General features: G+C 38.0%; 1 protein-coding gene across 2 annotated transcripts in view; it reads right to left on the bottom strand.

Annotated features, from left to right (window-relative positions):
• taok3a (TAO kinase 3a) overlaps positions 1 to 20730 on the bottom strand; it is a 61480-nt gene extending 40750 nt beyond the window's left edge. The window contains exon 1 of one of the 2 annotated variants that reach the window (XM_056744904.1): positions 20322 to 20730. The gene's annotated coding sequence lies outside the window, so the exon portion shown is untranslated. Of the gene's footprint in view, positions 1 to 19722; positions 19861 to 20321 lie in introns of those variants that run through there. The other variant, XM_056744905.1, reaches the window with a different exon arrangement.
• Between the last annotated feature and the right edge of the window lie 613 nt (positions 20731 to 21343).

Here is a 21343-nt window from a genome sequence, read left to right as displayed (position 1 = left end):
TAGACCTCCTCGGATTAGGTAAATGCTGGTTCAACGCTGGTCCAGAAAAACTTCCTGTTTCAGTTACACAAGCGTTTCAACAAAATACAACCAAGAAATGATTTTATATCTAATTTAGGAGTAACAAAGTCATCCAACAGCAATGTGAAAGACTGACAGCATGACAAGACAAAAAGGTTATCACATAAGATTTTTTTTTAGGTTTTCCTAAATACATGTAGAAAAATTAATGTTTTCTTAGCAGCTGTTTCAATTTACCAGATTTGAAATGTAATCGTTTTGAAGCCTCAAGTACCAAAGTTTTGGTCAGCTCTTTCAAGGATAAGAATCTTGAACATCAGAGCTTGAACACCAGTGATGAAAATCTTAGCTCATAAAGTGGAATTAGTAATCAGAGTTAAGTTCCTTAATGATTCCCATGACGTTTTTGTTGGTACAAGCATGAGCATCCTGCTGTAGTATGGTAAACAGGGTCTGAACATTTTAGTACAATGTTCTGTCGCATTGGTGGAAAATAGACATTCAAAGACCATTAAATGAACCAGAAGTAAGTATCACATTTAAAACTGTAACATTTATCTTTCTGCTTATTTTTTTGTCTTAGCGGGTACAGAAAAGATGATCCATTTCATCCAATTTACAACGGTAAGTTTATAATAACGATGTACACATTGACCTGTCAGGTATATTTTCAGTTTGATGTCATTTAACTTCTACCTATTTATGGAAAAGTAGGTAAAATATCCTATACAGCAAATTCTCAATTGACCCCATAATATACCGAAGTTGTATCAATCATCAGCTAAATAACCTGTGTTTCAAACAAAGAGACGTACATCTTGTTTTACCATCTTAAGACAACAGTGGGAGCTGAAAACGTGAGTTGTAAAATGTCTGAAAGACTTGTGAAGCTCTCCTCATGCTGTAAACAGCTGTGAACTTCATAAATGATGCATTATAAGCGTGCAATCCACTTTATTGGTTGAACTTGAAATTGGTTGTTACACGATAAATGTAAAGCAAAAAAAGTGGAGAACTTTCATCAAATATCACATGGCTGACGCACTAAACCTTTCATTGGGAAATGGGCTCCAGTTTGTTATTTGTTACATATTCAGCAAAGGCTTTTGTGTTTAATGTGTTAATGGAAAGAACAATCCTTGTAGAGAATCATGAGATTAACTCGTGTTCTCAGGTGTGCAAAAATACAAGAAAGTGCTCGCTTTTTGGGACACAGGTCACCTGCTTTCTGCAACCAACATATTAGCAATCCAGATCCTTAACCAGCATATTAACCCTTTAGAACCCAAAGCACAAATAGGCTGTTTTCACACATTTTGTTTTTTGGACTGTCAAATAATATGCCATCATCATGGAGAAAGTATCAACTTATTTTCAGAAAAAAATGTCTTTAAATAAATTAAGGTAAATGACCATTACTGTGTGTTGTGAGTTTGTAAATAGAATAAAAAAATAAAAGGAAATAATTTTTTACTGATTTTTATTTTGAAATTCTCCGAAAACTAAAGAACGGAAGAATCTAGCACTTCAGACTAGAAAAATATACTGTAGTACAGTACATGCATAAAAGTCTTTTTGTGTCACCCATGTACATAGTTTTCATTCAAGAGCCTTTTTTACCCCAGTTCTCAGGGTGTATTTTTTTGCACTATTCACTCAAATGTGGTGGTGTCTGAAGCAGTTCATGTCTAGTTGCAAGCACCGGCCCACCTCACAAATGTTTCATTGTAAAAAATCATCCCAATCGCCTCTTCTGTTGTGTATCTCCTCTTTGCCATGTTTTGTTTGCTAATTTTATTAGAGTGCTCTACGAAAACAGCAGCTCTATAACTTATAACACTTTAACTCTACAGCTCTAAAAAAAGCAGCGATAGGCTGACAGAACGCAAGACATTACCGTAATATACCATATTTATTACCATAGTTTGTCTACTTTTAGGAACAATTCAAATTTTTGTTATTGCACAAATGGTTGCAGAGTTATGGTAAAATGTATATAGGGTATAGACGTATAGTCACTTTACCACTTGAACATGACGTGAGCACGCCGGAGCACGGCTTCCTGGGTGGCAAAACATTCCTAGTCGTAGTGAAGCTGTATGGATCACCGTGGTGTCCAGCTGCTTGTAATTTCAGCAAATAATTGCATGTTATAGTCCAGTTTTCTTTATTTCTCCTGTTCTCCTCAGCCAATGTGCTAGGTGTTTTGCCACTCAGGGTAGCATATCCCAGGGCGCGTCCCGACATTTTCACGTGGGAAAGTGATATAGATGCAGACCCTCCATACCAATTGGTAGAATGTGTCACCTCCGGTTTAAACGGGTTAACATTGCCAGCACAGCGTAAATTAAGAATCGCAACCTCAATAAAACCTGGTCACTGTAATAAATCACAAACATACCTAAAGTTGACTAGCAAACTAATGATGTTATCTGTAATGGTGTTTCATATGTTACTGTTGCATGACGTGCCCATAAACAGAAAGTCACGTTATAGGGGCCGAATCGTTTTTATCACGGAACTGACGGCCAGTGTAATCCAAGTTCATCTCAGAAACGATCTTTATTCTCTCTGATGGTTCAATCTCCCTACAGCTACTGAGTTATCAATTTCACAGTACATTGATTTCAGCAATACACACCCACAAATACACAGCACCCGAACTGACTTCACTGCAATGTGATGCTCACAAAAGCCGGCAAGATCATGTTATGCAGGACTGTGCGAAAGATGTGTCTCACTCGCAACATCCCATAATTTATACACATACAGGATTGTTTTTTGATACAACTGTTCTCAGTATGTGTGTGATGAAAAGTAAAGTAAATATAAATGTGTTACACATCTTGAATGTATAATGCAAAGTAATATCACACAATAAAGAGGTATGGTATAATTGTAAAATAATGTTATAATTTAAGGGAACAACAAGTCATGAGACACAGGCAAAATAATATCCCGTGAGGCACGCTGAAGGGGAACATAAAAGTTTGACGTCGCATTGTCTTTAGGCCTCTTCTAAAACTTCAGGTTATCTTGTACTTCTGTTTAAGGCAAAACAAATGATGCATGTCATATGCCTTCCTACAAAGTGTCTATACTCGTGTCCACTAGATTTCATAAATACAATGTTGTTGTTATTTCATAAATAATAAATGTCACTTTGTTTACCTTTTTAAATTAAAGTTTTGAACTAGTTTCTTACTTTGACATAAGAAATTTTATTCAAAAAGTTATAGTATTCAATGTGAAAAACACGTAACAATCGTATTTTTGAAAAGCAGTTACTTCAGTCCTTCAGAAACATCAAAACTTCCATATTTCGTAATTTTTATTTTTGACATAAATCATTGTGTCACCCTTATCTGTCAGTCAGTTTTGCAAATGTGGACCAAAAAAACAGTCTTAAGTAGCACAGGAATATTTGTGGCAATAGCCAACAAAACACTAGCCGCATTTCCCAATATCGAGCCAGAAGCAGTGTGCTAGTGTGTGCCAGGGCGATTCGCGTTTCCACAGTCACTTCCGGGGACTAAGCGTGCCTCGCCGGGGCCAACAGTCAGGGTTTTTTGGCCCGGTGAATACCTTTGGCCACAGCGAGGCAGCTGGAGCTTGAGGAGTGGTTAAGGTGAAAAGCAGTGATTATCTAAGTAAGAGGACATTTACGTTAGATAGCCTATATCTTTCACATAAAAATATTTTTTTTGTCGTAATTAAATTAATGCAACGAAAATCTTCTATGTTAAATAAATAAGAGACAAAATAGAAAGGAATACAATTATTACAAAGGGTGGGTTATTTAAAGATTTAATAAAAAAAAACTAAATTCTTAATGGTCACATGTGTGATAAGGACAGTTCACATTATAATTATCATTTCTTTTTGTCTATATTTGCATCCACTCTCTACACCAGCGGACGATAACGATAAGGTACCTAATGTTTATTATAAGCTTGTGCGCTGCAGTGTTCAGTCACTAAAATGCTCGATGATAGATTCCGAACATCTTTTCTCCAAAACATGAAAACAAAGGCTGGATGCTCTCTCTGAAGGATAACGGTGTGCTCGCATCTGGGATGTAAAGCATATTTTGTCAGCTTGCTCAGATTAATATAATATCCTACTGTAAACACACCACTTTCTGACCTCTACAGTCTTCAAACTGTATCTATAAATATTGTTATAATGATGATATTGTCTAATGCAACAGCCATTAGGTCACAAAGCAAAGGTACAACCAAACCTTATTTCAAATGATTTATTTGTATGTTAGATATTTCTACCAAGTGTTGTTGCTGCATGATGGCACTCTTATATAAGCTTTTTGCATAAACACCACTTGACCTCCGTCGTCTTATTTTACAGTCTCGTCTTTCACCAAGAGAAATAAAGAAAACGCCACCTCTGTTTTCTCGGTCATGTTTGTTTGGTAATAACGCGATTGCGATCCAGCTTCTCTCCTGTCTGCCTAAACCTCCTTCTTCCCGCTTGAGTAGGTGGGTTTGCATGACGTGTGGTCAGAGAGGTTTGATTAGGGCGGGGTTTGAATGAATAACTTTGTTATTCATTCACCTTCCGCTTTACAACTCGGCAGACTGCTTACATTCACACATGGCAACATCACACACCGCGTGAAATGTTATTTACATGATCTCGTAATATGTAATCTTTAATCTAATAATCTCCCCAGGTTTACGTTTGGGTTTGGTTTAGGGTAAGGGGGCGAAAAACATCACTAGCTTGGCATTGAACTCTATATGTGACTGACTTACATATGAAACAAATAGTTTCTGGATTCGCATGATTTGATCACCACAGGAGGTAAATCCAACACTCTGTACCCCTGTGCATCTGTTCTCACACATACACACATACATGCACACACCACAGCAACCTACATAGGAACACGTGTACTAGTTCCTGTCTGTCGAGCTCACACAGGAAATCACCTAAAATGAAGCTTGCTTCCCTCCCACCAGATTTAACCACACATACCTCCAAATATACAAAACACTTAGAATACAATTATACATTTGACGACACATAACCTAGTGACAGTACTTTGCATTGCCTCTGGAAACATGCAAAACCACACTCACACAAACGCACACAGAGCCATGCTCTAGATTCAAAGAAGAGCCGTTTTAAACCCAACAGGATTTTCCAATCAGATAGAGCACAGAGATTAATGCTGAAGTCACACACATACACATACACATATTATACACACACAATTGCTTCTCCATTACACACACACACAACTACGTCTCCAGCACACAAAACACTGGCTTTTTACGCCATCAAATATTTAGGACCTAAGAAGTCAGAATTAAAACCCCATCGTGTGAGCTGCACTCAAACGGACCTGCACGGTCATAACCTCAACAGCATAAGCGTTTACTTTAATGCTTTCACTTACCATTCACACACACACCTCTCTGTAATACGTACAAATTAGTTTTATTCTACAATGATGTCATCGGGGCCCTGGATGTGGCTCATATGCATCAACTTCTCACATGCCTTTAAAAGGGCTAATCTAAAATAGCATGACCTAACAGACACACCCCATCATATCACATATACAGAGGTTGCGCTAGACTTGTTCATTGTCTGTCATTTTGACCAACAGGCTCTTAAAAAATCAGTCATAATCTAGTTTTACCCGTCACTATGACACAAGGTGATGTTAGGTGTTAGTTAGCATGTTTGTGACATCGTCGTGGCGGGACATGAGCTTACTCCCTGAACTTATCCTACTGTGTTTTAAAACAACGGAATACCAAACACAGTTGAAGTCGTTAACATAGTTAATTATTCTGTTGTCAGACGTAAAATAATAATTACAGACAAATGTTTATGATCATGTGTGACAGGTGCTTGTAAACTTTAGAAGTAACTTTAAGCTGCAGTTTGGTTATGAATGTGCTGCTTCTGCTGCTCATTGAACGGAGAAGACCCAGAGAGACATTTTTCACCTTACTTAAAGTTAATGTTTATCCAAAAGGACGCTAGTCGCTTTCTCTCTCTGAAGGAAAAAAGTCTGTGAACATCACACCACGCTTTTGTGCGCACCTGTGTTTGTATGAGAGCACACGACAAGGGGCCTCAAACAACTTTGTGTTTTTATGAAAAGTGTAAAAATATTTTCATTTTGTTTTGAAACTATGGCGAAACAATAGTGGTGGGCCATCATAGTCTAATGTCTTGTTTATACATTCGCCTGACTCTGCTCCGTGAGTCTCCGCAGTTTCCGCATGGGTTTTCCTGAATGGACGAGGAATTTATATGAAAGGATTGGGAAATATGTGTCCTTTCACGATCGTGTTCTGTGCAGGGGTACCTCTGGCCACTTGCGATCACGCTCCGTGCCAACTTGACCAAAAAGGGATAATACTAATTTCCCTCATTGTAATCTTTAAAAATGATGGATGACATTCAACTTTTTCTGTCACTGGAAAATAAATGTCAATGACGGGGAATTTTTGTTTAATAATATGGCTGTGCGATATTGAGGAAAAATGCGATAGCATGCTAAAAAATGCGATACTCGATATGCGATACGATATTTATTTTTATAAAATCAATTTAAATTTTATTAAAATATATGTAAACAATTATATAACAAAAATATGTTTCACATTATTTTAGGAAAAAGAAATTATCACTACAACTTCTGAAAGAATCGCCAGCAGCAGCTGCGGATGTCTCGGGATGGCTCATCTTTGCTCGCTATGAAAGCTTTGCGACGCGGATTGTTGATTGATTTGCGTCAGCGTACACGCACGCTCGCATTCGCATGCACGTATATCCCAACTAACATCCGCTTGCAAGATAGATACTACCATCCCCATCGACCTAAAACTTTGACCATACATAACTTTTCGAACAATTAAACAGCTTATTTATTGCAATCCATTGCAAATGCATATTGCTATATGCACATTTGCGGTATTTCAATATATTGCTCAAATCTAGTTAATAATATACAACATTTTTGCCATCACTAGGGCTGTGATGATATATATCGATTCACACTAATTATTAGGGGTGGGAATCACAAAGTTCCTTACGATATGATACGAATCACGATACATGGCTCACAATACCTATAATATCACAGTGCACCAATACTACGATAAACAATATATTTCTTGGCAATTCTATAACAATACATCACGACTAGGGAGGGGTAACGTTAACTATTAAGCCATTACCGGTACAAATAAAGTACCCGGAATTCGGTGCCAGTACCAAAAGGTACCTTCTTCCTGTACCTTACCCTCTTGTGTGAAAAAAAACATGTATATCAGTGAAAAAAAAAGTATTACTACCAGCTTATTCCATTTCCTCATCAGGCAAATAATAATTTATTTATGCAGTGTGTTAATTTACCTAAACCATGAGGCTTCTACCATTAACAGACCATTAGATTATATAGAAAAACTAAACTGGAAGTCTACAAAAATATTTTTGACGGCATCATTACTGAAAATCCCAAATTGATTTGTAATATACATTTTATCAAAGATACTGAAAGAATTGCATTATATATATATTATGTTGATCATACAATAATACACATGTAAATGTGCATTAGTCTCCTGCTGCGCTGTTCACAGCTTCAAACGGCAGCTTGACAGCCTCACTCACCTCTTTCCATTGACTGCTCTAATCGGGACTGGATGACATGATTTTATTCATTGGGGGACAGAAAACACTAAGCGCCTATACAGACTGAAATGTTCAGTTAAGTGTTAAGTGTGTGTGTGCGTCCAGGCTGTGTTTGAACGTGCATTTCCTTCAATTGAGTGTATCCTTAAACAAAACTAGTACAAGTAAAAGAAATAAATATAAATATGATAACCATGTGTTCTCAGGTACCGAAAATTGAATCGTTTATAATGTGCATTTGAAGAACAGTGATAGAATATGACCATTGGCATATCCTGGAACCCTGTGTGTGAATCGTTCTTCTTCTGTGTTCCATATTAAGAGTTTCTGCATGAGAGTGCTCTCTGGCTTTCGGATGTGGCAGCATTTAACCGTAATTCTGCACAAGCTATTACAGTTGCAAATAAAAAGGCAACAGTGGTCTTTGCATCCAACTGATCTTTCACGTCTGCACAAGCACAAAAGGCACCCGGCGAGGTTTGAGCAAGCACGACATGAAAAATCCACACAAACTCAAGGTTGAGCTGTAACACGGGCAGAAAAGAGAGAGATTAAAAGAAATTTAGGAAAGTAAAATCTCAGAAGGAAAACAACATACATCTAGGCCACTGAGTCATCTCCCATGTGTTCGGTCTGTTTTTGGTAAAACACACACACACTGACAGTATGAATTATGTACGTCATTGCAGAGGAGCGCTCAGAGTTGCGATTTTAGCTTTTATCTGGAATTAATTTGGGAATTAAATTAGCATACTGTCGGATCCTCCTTGCATCCGGTTTCTTTCCTCTACATCCCAGTGTCATTCCAAAAACTACAAAAGAGAAGTGTCTGCGCCTCAACGAACACGGTTTATTAAAGTAGATTTTGATTGATATTACTGGGTTTTTCTGTCGTCTGATTTGTGTTTATTCACCTCAGTGGCAGATGTATCATCAGTGGTGACCATAAAAAAACACAAAAAGGAAATGTGACATTGGTTGGATCAAAAAACCCATAAACATATTAGCATGATAATATTCTGCTCAGTTCGATTGTCTTTGATAAAGCTTTGTGCAATAGACTTCCCGGCCTCGAAAAAACAAAAACCTTGAGGGACCCAACAAAGAGGTATGAACTGAAAAAATAAGTTATATTTACCTCCGTAATAGCAAACAGATCACTTTCAAAATGACATCTCTAGAAATCTGGGAGGCAGCCATTAACCAGCACAGATTCGGCTACATAAGGAGTTTAAAATATCATCTTGTTGTTTTGTGTTGTTTAGTGCCACAATCGACAGAATACAGTCTCCAATTTAATATTTTAACACATACCTGCTGCCATTGCCAAACAAAAACACAGACAACATAGAAAAACATAATAAAATGAGCGGACTGAACAGACACGATCATTAAAAATGCTCACGGTTCACTTCATAACACTTAAAGTCACTATGAAATCAAACAAGAAAATTCGAATAAATTATAATATAATAATAAATTCGAAATTCGTGTTGCAGTGGTAATTATAAATGATTTATTCGTGCAAACCATCATTTTCTAAAAATTAATTTGCACTTGTAATCAAAAACATTAAGCTCCTCTCCTCCTCTCAACAACAACTCATGACCACAGGATGTAAGCAACAAAAAAAAGGGTGGGAATATACTGACTGTCCAATGTATAATTTTTAGCCTTCGCCTGCAGGCCCACTTTAAAATAAACCTATCAAAATGGGAAGCACAAAATAAAGCCCCAACCTACATTTCTTCTAATTTATCAGAAGCCGTTTCACTTGGATATACATCACGATATGGAAAAGAAGTCAATCATAACTTCCGTTTCATGGTGACTTTAAGATGAAAAAGCTACTGTTTTATGTTGGTGTGGATTATGATGTGTCTAAAATAATCTCACGTATGCCCAAATCAGTAACTTGGGAACAAGGTTATTTTTCACAAAACATTAACTTTTGAATAGTCTCGCATAGCCAGACCTTCAAACTTTTAGCCTCTTTCTTTGGCCAAAGCCCTCCCAAGAGGCCATATGACTGACAGGTGAAGCAAACAATCACGTTTCGTTTTGGGCCGCGTCATGTTTAGTTTCGAGGTGGACCATTAAAGAACGCAACACGCATGTCGATCTGAATTGAAATACAGGGCACATAGCACTAGTGCTAAAGAGGTTTGAAGTTTTGTAGCACAGGCCAAGAAGTTGTACAGGTAGCACAAGTTTAACCGTCCGTTATCATCTTTAAAAAACACAAATGCACAGATCATCACATAAAATGACTGGCTTACTAAAAAGGACATACTGTATAAGTATATACTATAGTATTTACTAGGCCTATAGTAAACTGCAGTAAAATTCCTAGATCATATAGTGTGTTTGAACTATTACTACAGTTGATCAATTTTCAACAACAATACCACAATTCAAATACTATAGAACACTACAGTATTTTTTCATTTGAACGTTTAGGTTAACCTGTGTTTCACTTTGACGGGTCGCCGCGAAGACGCTCCCACAATAGACACTTGACTTTCAGTGTATGTAGTTCAGTGACAATGTTTTTTTCAAACAGTTAAATGCATCTGAAATAAACTCTCAGGGCAACTCTGGACATGATGTTTTCATGCGTTTATATCCTCATACAGTGAGACACAGACAAATCCATGAGCATTAAACTGTGCAACACATTCACTCATCCACGCATAACCGGCAGATGACAGATTTAAATAGCAGGATTCCGCGTCCACATCACAGAAATCACAGGGCTCTAGATATAAGCAAAATGAACTCAATGCAGCCGGGAAACAAGTTTCAATCGCAAAATAGACTAAAACTAAGTAAATTAGCTGTATGCCATCCACTAATATTACACACAAACAAACCGCCGTGTATAATGCACTTGATAATGTTATGTGTCAGGTTTGTGTTCAAGTAAATGCATTTGCTAACGTTTGCCAATGTTGGTACACCCAGGCATCTATAGATGTTTACGCTCTCAGTTTATCTTTACTATACACGCTTGGTTTCTCTGTCTGGTTGGTGTAGATGTCAGGCCACTTAACTGGAGGTAATCCTGTCAGTTCGTCCCTGTATCCATTGAGAGAGCGCATACAGGTCGGGCAGGTTCCTTGCGTTAAAGTTAACTTTTTCAAAAACAATCGCGGTCCAAGACATTAAGAGACCTGACATGTTTAATTGTATCCGTTTTTTTCTAGTCATTGTTAAAAAGCAAGCAAACAAAATGGCAACCTAGCATGCGGTCAGGGGGATCTTTCTGCCTCCACCTAAACTCTGTCCATAAAAACGCATTGTTTGTTAACAGTAAGAGTCTATAGTGTCCGCCGCTGCTACTGGCTTTTTTTAAATGACAGAAGCCACTTAATATGTCCCACCCTTATTTTCTGTTTCAGAGGAAGTTACGTCAACGTGTAAAAACCAAGCTGGAAATGTTAAGACACTTCGGTGGGTCTTCAATTGAAAATCAAGGTTTGACAAGCCCATGCCTGTCCTCTGGAGTGAAATGCATAACAATTCTGAAGGGAAAACGCAGTCAGCTTTCGATGTGAGATGGTGCATTGTGGAGATTTGTGAAGAGCAAAGGTTAAAGCACAAGGGAACGATTTCAAGTGAGAAACAACAAGGGAATTGTTAATTTCACATCTACTGAATGAGACAAAAAGCTGAGACACACCTACAGAATCGTTTATTGCCGGAAAAAAAATATGTCTAAATATTTGGTCTTATCATAAACCATTTGATCCTATCCTAATGAGCTGTAAGACCTTTCATACATTCACCTACACTTATTGAAATCTTTGTTTGTCTATCACCCATCAACCTCCATCGGACGCCATCAAGACTCACTGTGTTGAAATGTCAGCACATGAGATGACTTCCTGTAAAACAGGATATGTGCATGTGTCACGAGCAGGAAATAATCACAGCTGGTAAGTAGAGCTGCACGATTATGGATAAATTGAGGATCCCGATTCTTTCGTTTCAAACATAGATTGCGATTCTTTTACGATTCTGAATGATGACTAAAAGTAATACATAATTTACTAGAGGTTCTGACGGTTTATTTAGGTATGTAATATGTAAGACTTTGCTTCAAAATTATTACATATTTCATGGTTAACCTACAGTAACTATGGTGAGAAATGTTTAACCACAAATTCCATAAGTAAACTAAAGTTTTTTTTCGTTTTTTTACTTTAAATGCAAAAGTTTAACTCCCTTAAAACTATAAATGCATTGAAGTAACTTGTAGGAAATATGTCTCAGTAAAACAATTTCATAAGGTGACACTTTTTTATGTTATAAATTTGCCTGATATATACAGACCGCTTGAAGGGGTCTTTACAGAAAGACACTTCTGATAAATATAACAACGCAGAATTCTCACCTGTAAACAGTTTAAAATAACCTGAAAACATGAAATGATGGGCAACTTGACGAAAAGCTCTAATAGCTTAGCTTCTCTATTAGCGTTAATAGAGTAATAGGCGCTCTGATGACGTGTTTTACCATAATGACTGATAAAAGAGCTCACCCGTATTTGTCCGTGCTACAAACTACAATCGTTAGTTTCGTTACTAACATGTCCAGTTAAGATCTGAAGCATATCAGAACAATGTATCACAATCCTGAAAGACACTCATAAGAACAGTTTGGTTGTCAGGCTGTATTTATTTTATATGTTGGTCTGTTATTTGGTGTGAGATTAATTTAGGCAGAGTAGGAGCTTGTAAACGCGTCCCATGCGTGTGAGTTGGCAACTCTCTGCATTAATCCCAGTAACGTTACTTCTGTTATCATTTGACACAGAAATAATGATAGTGTGTGTTTTGAAAAGACTGTGTGTGACGTCGTTACATACCTTATAATAATAAATTAACTTCTGCGCCAGCAACAGCAAATATTGAAGCGTTATGATTTTAGTCCGAGGTGTAAATTAATAGACACACGAGAATCGTTGATTTTCATTAATGAGATCGCGTGGGTGTTCAAATCGAGATCAGGATCTTTTAACGATTAATCGTGCAGCTCACAGAAGAACCGATTAACTTCTCTAGAGAGAGAATGTATCGGACAGTCATGGTCTTTAACTTCTTTTCTGACTATAGTTTGCTACCAGATCAGACTCATTTTAATTTGGAATTACAGAGCAGAATTTTGACGGGTTAAAAACAATGTTTGATCTGACAGCAGCTCACTATTTCACAGGCCGTATTTCAGTGTTGTTAAAATACTGGTGTCAGCTCTTATCAAGATTGAATAACTTCAGCTTGTACAACTGTACAATCGTATGACCATATTCCAAAAGCTTTATGACTTTATAATCCACTTCCTGTTCAGAGGGCTAATTCACGTTCATGACCTCATATAGCATGCCCACAGATCGCCTACAGTCACTTTTATTACTTACCATCTGATGCAAACTGCACTTAAAACGGGCAAACACATTTTTGTTGTGTAAGGCTCTAATCTGATTGGCTAATCTGATGCAACTTTCTGGAGTTTCCTGTGAAGTGCACAGGATTCCACAAGTCTGCTTGAAAACACCTACGTTTACCAAACCAAAACTGGGTTTTAAGTGTACAGAAATTCTGAGGTCTGCGCAGGTATATAATTGTGGTGTTCATTTCAGATATGTTAACATGTTTGTCAAAGCATTTAATTCAATGAATCAAATTAAAGTTTGATTCAAATCAAATTACATTTTAACATTAATCCCACTTTCTGTTTACATAAAAAACAAATTTACATTATTAAAAGCGTCCAATGAAAACATCTTAATTGAAAATGCATTGCCTGTTGCTATATAACATTTGTTCGGTCTCAAATGTTAAAAAGATTTTGTGTGTCAATGTTACTGAAAAATAGATTATCAAACATCTAGGACCATGACAAAAAAACTGGCAATAAAGAAGTCATGTCTTTCCTTTTCAGGCAGGGTTAAAGCTCCATTTATTTTTCGGTCTTGACGTACAAAATATCTTTTATGTAAGAGGCAGATGAATGATACTTTGAGGAAAGAATGTCAGATATTGAGAAAGAGAGCGTGAAAAAAGCCAGGACCCCTGAGAGCGAGTAAACTGAAAAATATAAATTTGAAAACAACAAAGACGCCCTCCTGACGTTTCTCTGTCATGCAGAAGCATCGCCTCACACTGATCTGAGTAAGGCAGAGCATAACACTGGAAGAGGCACAGATGAGGCATTATGGGATGTGAACGTTCAAGATTCCACTGTGGTGAGAGCTGTCAGTGACCCAGTGAGAGGGGAGCAGGCCTGGAATACATCACATCCCCCTGGGAACATGAGTCTGCTTATTGGAGTTGAACTCCAGCGGGATTACAGAAATGCAACACATACTCAAAAGGAAACTTGTAAAGGATCAATCTTTATACAGATTTCAGTCCAAAGAGGCCAACATAAGATTGAAATAAATATTATGAAATCATATGGAAATATCTTGATGAAGTCTCAGCTATGACATCTGATTGGATATGCCACATTCAAAGCCATTGTGAAATATTTTATTCATGAACTCCTGTGACTTAAAGGTCCAATGGAGTGCGGTTCATAAATACATGATCTCCTTTGGGAAAGAAGTGAAAACGTGACGACATCTTAGTGATGTGTCAGCCACCGATGTGCTGAGAAAGGGAGGGGGATGGGTAGAGTGAGCCTTTAAATTTCGCAAAATTTCATAGACTGGCTTCACAAAATTCTATTTCCATATTTTTAAATATTCTAAACATTGACATGAAATTATTGCTTTATCTTATTATTTGAATAGCCATTGGTTTCCAACATTTGTAAAACTAGTTCACCTGAAACTTATTTAAAACCTGTATTTGATTCTTTCTTCTGTGAAATACAAAATATGATATTTTGAGACATGTCCGAGTAATTTTGTCCCAATTCAATGGAAGTCAATGGGTGCAATGTTTGGTTACCAACATTCTTCAAAATATCTTCTTTTGTGTTCCGCATTTGGAATGATGAATTAATGAATGTTTTATTTTTGTGTGAATTATGCATCTAAATTCTCTATGATACTACGTTTCGCTCTAGCGCTGCTTTCCGTGCGTCGGCACATCATATGGGTGAAACAGAGGGCTTCAGGATGGGGGCGTGATGCTATTTATAGACCACTACACATTACATCACACTCCCTTCACATCAACAGCGCTGTCTGTCAAACAGACAAGGAGCTCGTTGCGATACATGTCAGTGCACACACCCACATACCACCACACGCAGAAGTACATAAAATATTTATATTTATATAAATATTTATTTATAGCAGGGAATCCTTCTTGATAACTCTCTATTTAGGTGTATTTCACACATAGCTTAAATTTATCTCCTCTCTTGAAGTCATAGATGTGTTTAATAAAAGAATTAATGATGCTGATAGCCTGAAGAATAAAGGAGAGGTTGTTCGAATGGTTTCACTAGATGTTAAGTAAGTCTCTGGGGTCCCCAGAGTGTGTTTGTGAAATTTTAGCTAAAAAAACACCAAAGATCTCTTGATATACCATGCGCTACATGCCCACTTTTGCAACGCGCTGTTTTGGTGTGTGTGTCTCTTTAAATGCAAGAGAGCTACTAGTCTCCGCCCCCTTTTCAGCAGAAACTGTGAAGGAAGCCTGTGCTTCCAGCGACAAAACATTAAAGTATGGTCACATAAAGCAAACAAGAAACAAGGTCTCGTCTTTGAACACCAAACACATTGTTTCCGATAGGCACACCATTTCCCCGGGGCCATTCGCAAAGCCCGTCCGGTCACGACGGCATTAGAGCGAGAGAACTGCGTTGCGTGTTTACAAACCATACACATAGTTTTCTGAAGGGAAGATACTACAGACAAACGCATCGCTATTTCTCCAAGTCAAATTTATTTTACACAGAACAATCCTGTTTACAAGCCACAGACATCGCATTTTAATAGTGAACGGACAAACGTGTCACAGTGACATTTTATCTATTTTAAGTTGCCGCAGGTCACACTTAAAAAATAACTGTACATACAATGTCTTTATTTGTAGCTTTGCCTCGCTCGGAGTGGATGATTTCCATTGAAAACTAAATAAATCCATTGCTCAATGTCTCCCGTGAGTCTGGGAACATTGTTCTGTGCAGCCAACAACACAACAGTTCGTAAGCTGTGCTACTTTTGTAATGGTGTTGGAACTTCACACATGTGAAAACAACAATGGCGGTGGCGCAATGGGTAGACACATTCAGAACAGGGGCGGAAATATTATAATAAGAACGGCTACTTACGTCAGTAAGAGCGCGATTTCTGAAGCGCTCCTTTTCTCAGAGGCTTTCAGAGATAGGCTCACATAAAAATAGTTAATGATTTGTCTTTTTTCACGTTTTCTGAGTTGACAGATGCACAAGAGACCAGATTTTAGCATTTAAACATGGAAAAAGTCTGCTTTTCATGAAATGTCCCCTTTAAAGAGTAAATTGTAATAAAATACAGGTGAAGAGGATAATGAATGGAGATATCTCAGGTTTGGAAAATTCTGACGTTATCCTCCGCAGTTGCTTTTTAAATGCCATCCGTGCTTTTGTGCGTACAGTTTCAAACATATAGAAGCAAACAGCTAAAATGACTGAGAGCTCAAATCTGAACTACTAGAAGGCTTAACATTCTTTTAAAAGGAGTAGTTCACTGTAAAATTAAAATTTCGTGCATTTCAGAGATGTATATTTTTTTAATCTGCATCGCGCGTAACCTTTCCAATGTGATTGCGTCATACGGAAGTCGGGGGGAACATTCTGGAGGTCTATTATTGCTTTAAAAGTATATAAATATTTTGATATGAACCAGGGAAACCTTTCCTCAAAAGCTTCAATCTGTTTTTGACAGAAGAAATAAACACACGGACATGTGGGTGAGTGAATTGTCATGAAATCTTCATTTTATAGTGAACTACTCCTTTAATTTAATGAAGTATCGGCATACATCATATAACAAAATACTTTGTGGTATATTACCTTCCAACTCCCTGCTAAATAAAAATATTAGCAAACCATTGGCTCATACAGAAGCAAATAAGCTTTTATGACAGGAGTCTTTCTCTCACATTAAATTAATTGACAGCAACACCTTTCTACATAACCTCACTGTTTTTTCACCCATTCCGTGATAGACCCGAAAGCCACCGTACTATGACAGCGGCCTCTATTGTGAACCCTTGTCAAGGCTGCGGTCAATATCGGTAACCGAATCCTCTGGAGTAATACAACTAGCTAAAGCATCTGTGTCAGACACCTTTTACGAGTTGCAACAGATGAGTCGTCCATCTCCTTTAATACCGGCATTAAAATCAGCACACGCGAGCGTTATCTCCAGGGAAAGAATTCTTCGTGTTATCCTTAGCGCCGTTCTTCTAAATTCTCTCTGAAGCAGTTCACAGATGTACATTACGGCCGATGGCAGAGGTTTAATTTTTAATGCGCTTTCCTACCGGGCAGTACACGCCCGAGCCACCCCGTCTGACAACCCGTGTGGTTACTCCCATCTTGATGCATTTTTCAACAGAGACGTTTGGCTTACATGCAGGGGACAGAAGGACAATTTTTTTAAAAACTGTTCAGATGGGCATTTAAAGGGACACGGCTGGTCAGGCCATGAGCTGTGACAAATCTAAAAACTGACCAGGGACACGGGTGGTAAGGCCTCATGCTAGCATGAAAAGATCTTCACAGGGTGTCAGTACCTCTGACACAACAGCAATTTTATATCAATTGCAAGCAGATTTTTTTTCAACTAAATCCCTGGAATGTAACGCATTGCAAGAATTGAATGGGCACACATTACAACACAAGGTTTAAACAGAATCTCTAATTATAACAAGCTGGGTGTTTCCAGGCCACTCTCTGACTCCCTACGCAGCCATCAAAGGAAAGACAGAGGGCAAGTTACCTCGAAATCACAGCTCTCGCTGACTGTGGTCAATTTATGTGAAGCTGCTGCATCATTTACTCATATTTTAAAGGAACTAAGCGTAGCCAAGATGGTGATTTGAACAGGATGGCATCTAAACAAAGATTTGGTCACAAGAATTTCTCAGAAACCTCGAAGGATAATGAAGGTGGAGGATAACCACTTGGGCTCTTTAATCTCATGGATTGGTCCTGAATAAGGATCCGTGAGCAGACGTCTTTAGACTCAAAAAATAAAGAAACATACACATATATGCTATATAATTGTGTGTTTGTGATTCTTAAAGTGTTCATTTGCCATGGAACACACACATTGACAAAAAAGAAGAACATATACAAATGAAATGCACTGGAAGCAATGGATAAGTGTCTCCCAGTCTACCCATGGATGTGTCTCTACAGACAACACCAGTACTAAAGATCATGGCTCTTATCAAGTAAACAGAAGTTCACCAGTAATTTATAGAAAAAGACATGGGGAAACCTGACCTCAAAAAAAAAAAAAAAGAGTAACAAATAATATGAAGTGCTTTTCATCCGCATCAATCTCTGCAATAGCCTTGCATGCACTTGATATGACTCATGCTGTGTCCTAACCGGGCACAGACATTTTGAACAGAAGTGGCATAAATCAAAACAAGTTGCACATTGTATTTTTATAGAATATGTGAAGTATGCCCTTTGGATTTGTTCTAGGACTTCCTATTTGTGCTGGTAGCATTGTGTAGTCTTTATGTAATTAATTTAGCAATGTCTAATCTCAGATAAGTGCATATACTATATAACAACAACCATAAGCAATTAGATTACTATTAAATTTTGAGACCAAAGTCCCACTCTAGACTGTCTAGAAGGCTTCACCTTGATTACAGGCTAGATTGGAAATACAAGCAGATAGAAAAAACAGTGCAGGGAAAAGAAAAGAAGACATCTTGTGATGCAGGAAAGTTTGACGATAGAAGTACAATTATTATGTATAATGTATTCTTGAATCAAGCTAAATATGTTGGACTGGACATCTATCCAGGGTGTATAGGGCACGTACTTGAGATGCTGGGATAAGCACTCCCATGACAAATGGGCTTGGAAAACGGATGGATGCCTGAATAACCATAACTAATAAAGCTGACTTAAAGTCACGATACAAGTTAATGCCAAGTGCGTATATTTAATTTTTAGACGAGTAGCATCTGTACTTCTAGAGACTATGGAAGGTACTACTGTAGGTAAAGTTGCACTGGGGAAAAAAGCAACACCCTAAGAAAGTCATAGTACAATTCCTACAGGATGGAGGGTAGGCCTGAGGTCCACTAAAACACTACATGTCATTATTATCAGAAGCAGACTACAAAGCATTCAGTATATGCAAAAGAAATGCTTTAAAACTCCCTTAACTCGAATGCCTTCGAAAACAGCTTATCTAGCATCAGTTACATCAACCACATTTCTTTCCATCCCCAGACAAGCCCGAAAAGTAACTTTTGTTTCAACTTTTGAGCCCCCAGTAACGGCATTAGATGTACCTGCGTCTCCGGGGCGAGATCCCGCGCTCTTCACGAATAACGCTGCATGTGCGCGTAACAGAGAGAGCCGTTGCTTAAAATAGCGACTACACATGACCGGCGGGGGATGAAGACGAGAGCCGCCGACAACCGGTCCTGACATCATCAGCGCTCACTTCTCGTCAAGTTCTCACGTCTACACTGAACCGTTCACTTTGGAGCGCGCCTTCGCGCACGCACTAGTAAAATGCATATAGCGCGTCAAAACTATTTAACGCGCGTTATAGTAACAAGGATAACGCACATCGTGCATAAGCATTTTTGAGCTACAGGGGAAGTGAAAGTTTGGGTGGCATATGGCTCAGATCAATGACAAGCTTTGCGAAGTGCCCGCAGGCAGGTGATAATAAAACAACAAAAAAGACTCAATTTCGATCTCCAAGTAACATGACGTATAGGTTAAAATTAATTTATGTTTGCACGACTCTGAAATTAACGTGAAGCGATGTGTCACACAGATGTATTTCATACGCATGACAATATAGTTAAAGAAGATACTGACCTAATTTCTGAAGGGTGACTGGGATATCAAGGGCACAATTACAGTCCTCAAAACTCGTATGTCCCGTGGGGAATTAAGTATTTTAAGCGTTCTCATGGCCCATGTTCGCCTGTCTGTCTGACTTCCTGGATGAACAACCGTTGAGTGTATGCGCATAGAGTTAAGTTCACACAGACACACGGAAATAAAGTGCACGAGCGAGCTGTCGACCCAACAGCCATACAGATGCACATCCGAGCGCACTGGTGTAAACCTAAAACATGTAGGTATTTCTGGAACACGTTCAAAAATGATAAAATAAGCATGTTTTCTTGACAAGATGTTTATGGATGTTATATATTATGACGAGACGTTACAACGCATGCTCACTATAGAACTCGATCAATTGTAGTAATTTTCTACTTTATGAAGTCTGACGCTCATCAAGGAAAAATCAATCGAGCACAGAGGCAGCCTACGGTATAGTGATACCAAATACGACCAAAACGCTTTAAATACACTATATAATACATTACAAATGAAGAACATGCGTGCAAAACAAATAGCAGGCATTGTTAATGCAATTAAAACTGAAAATGCCAGCAGAGAAATGACCTTACCGAGTCAACAAAGCTTTATCTTTAATCCAGATCCAACTCCATAGAAGTCCCGTTAAAAGCAAACGTAAATAAAAGCTCTCCTAAATGATGCACGGTAAAATCCACCTTATTTCTCCAGTAGTCCTTGTTAGGTGTTACGCTGAGGGGAATAAACTTCCAAACTCATTCCCGTTGACGTCCTGACGCTCTTACACCTGCAAATGGCATCAACATGTTTTATTTTCGACAGACGTCATGAGTCTTTCACCCTCGGTGTAGCCTAGTAGTAAAACGCGATGATAATTCATGTTATAACATCTTACAGGAATACTGTGTACTAAACCCCGCCTGATTGAAAAATATCTGACACGCATTTTACGCGTTTAAAAAATCCATCGTACCTGCTACAAGGTAACAGGACTAACAACGATTCCGAGAACCAAGCGGCTTTTTAAACTCAACACCACCCCCTGCCGGTTAAGAGAGGAACACGAGACTAAATAAAACGATGACATAGTGGCAGGTCCTTGAAAGGATACTTTCGTATTTTAATCATGTTTGATATTCAAACCTCACAAAACGCTGATATTATTATGAATAAAAGCAGTAGTATAAGTAGCAGCAGCAGCAGCAGCAACTGTGCAGCAATAGTAGTAAATACAACATCATGGACATACTGTTGTAGATTTTTCACAACTTCTGCACAATTTTAACACATTAATATCAGTAATGATAGTACATAATAGATCAATAGTAAGTATATAATTATTTTAGATAAAGAAATGGTAGATGAAATGCAAACTCAGGCAAAGCAATGTAAGATATGAAACATGAAAGTCAATGTGCATCCAATGCACATTTTATAATATAAATTAAGCCAAGAAATAATCACACCATAAGGTGTTTATGTCTATTCATAGTGATCATATGCTTACCTGGCCGAGACAATAATTGTGCATGCTGAGAGGCAGAAGTGTTTACATACAGACAACTTCAAATAATCTTCTTGTTCCTTGACTGATGAAAGAAGTCTGGAAAATATA

This window comes from Triplophysa dalaica, chromosome 4, assembly GCF_015846415.1.
Source record: "Triplophysa dalaica isolate WHDGS20190420 chromosome 4, ASM1584641v1, whole genome shotgun sequence".
NCBI classification, from domain to species: Eukaryota; Metazoa; Chordata; class Actinopteri; order Cypriniformes; family Nemacheilidae; genus Triplophysa; species Triplophysa dalaica.
Note: the sequence above shows the minus strand (reverse complement) of the source record. Positions and strands in the feature narration are given on the sequence as shown.